The sequence below is a fragment of the Charadrius vociferus genome, unplaced genomic scaffold (assembly GCF_000708025.1).
Source record: "Charadrius vociferus isolate BGI_N301 unplaced genomic scaffold, ASM70802v2 scaffold579, whole genome shotgun sequence".
In the NCBI taxonomy this organism is placed as follows: Eukaryota; Metazoa; Chordata; class Aves; order Charadriiformes; family Charadriidae; genus Charadrius; species Charadrius vociferus.
In genome coordinates, this window is record NW_009661367.1 from 1,188,314 (window position 1) to 1,188,892 (window position 579).

The 579-nt window shown below is 68.0% G+C and overlaps 1 protein-coding gene across 1 annotated transcript in view; it reads right to left on the minus strand.

Moving 5' to 3' along the window:
• Positions 1 to 579, minus strand: part of SLC35E4 (solute carrier family 35, member E4) — a 7,293-nt gene that overhangs the window by 1,339 nt on the left and 5,375 nt on the right. The gene's annotated exons all lie outside the window — the stretch shown is intronic.

The following is a 579-nucleotide window of genomic DNA, read 5'->3' on the forward strand; positions in this document are numbered from 1 at the left end:
GGGTGGCCCCCACGGGGGTGGGGACGGGGCAGCCTGGGTGTCCCCGTGCCAGGCTAAGGCACTGCCACCCCCCACGGCCCGGACATGGGACAGTGTCACTGGGAGCCAGCGGTGCCCGTGGGCCACCCCAGTGTTTGCTCATCACCAACGAACCGGGGTCACCTCAAGGCCGGGACCATGGCACAGCCCCGAGGGCGGGCAGCTGGGGAGACAAGGTGGCACTGGGGTGGCACAAGGGACAGGGTGGGCAAGGGGTGGCACTAGGGCTGGGATGACACTAGGATGGCACTGGGGTGGCATCAGGGACAGGGTGGGGAGTGATACCAGGGCCAGGGTGGCAATGGAGTGGCCTTGGAATTGGGGTGGCACTTGGGACTAAAGGGGAACTGGGGTGGCACCAGGGCCAAGGGTGACAGCAGGTGACACTGGGACTTGGATGGCTTGGGGCTGGCACCGGAGTGCCACGAGGGTTGGGGTGGCACCGGAGTGGCACTGGGTCTAGGGTGGGCAGCGGGTGGCACGGGTGCCAGGGCGTGCAGGGAGCATCCCCAGCAGCATGGTGGCACTGGGGTGACAGCA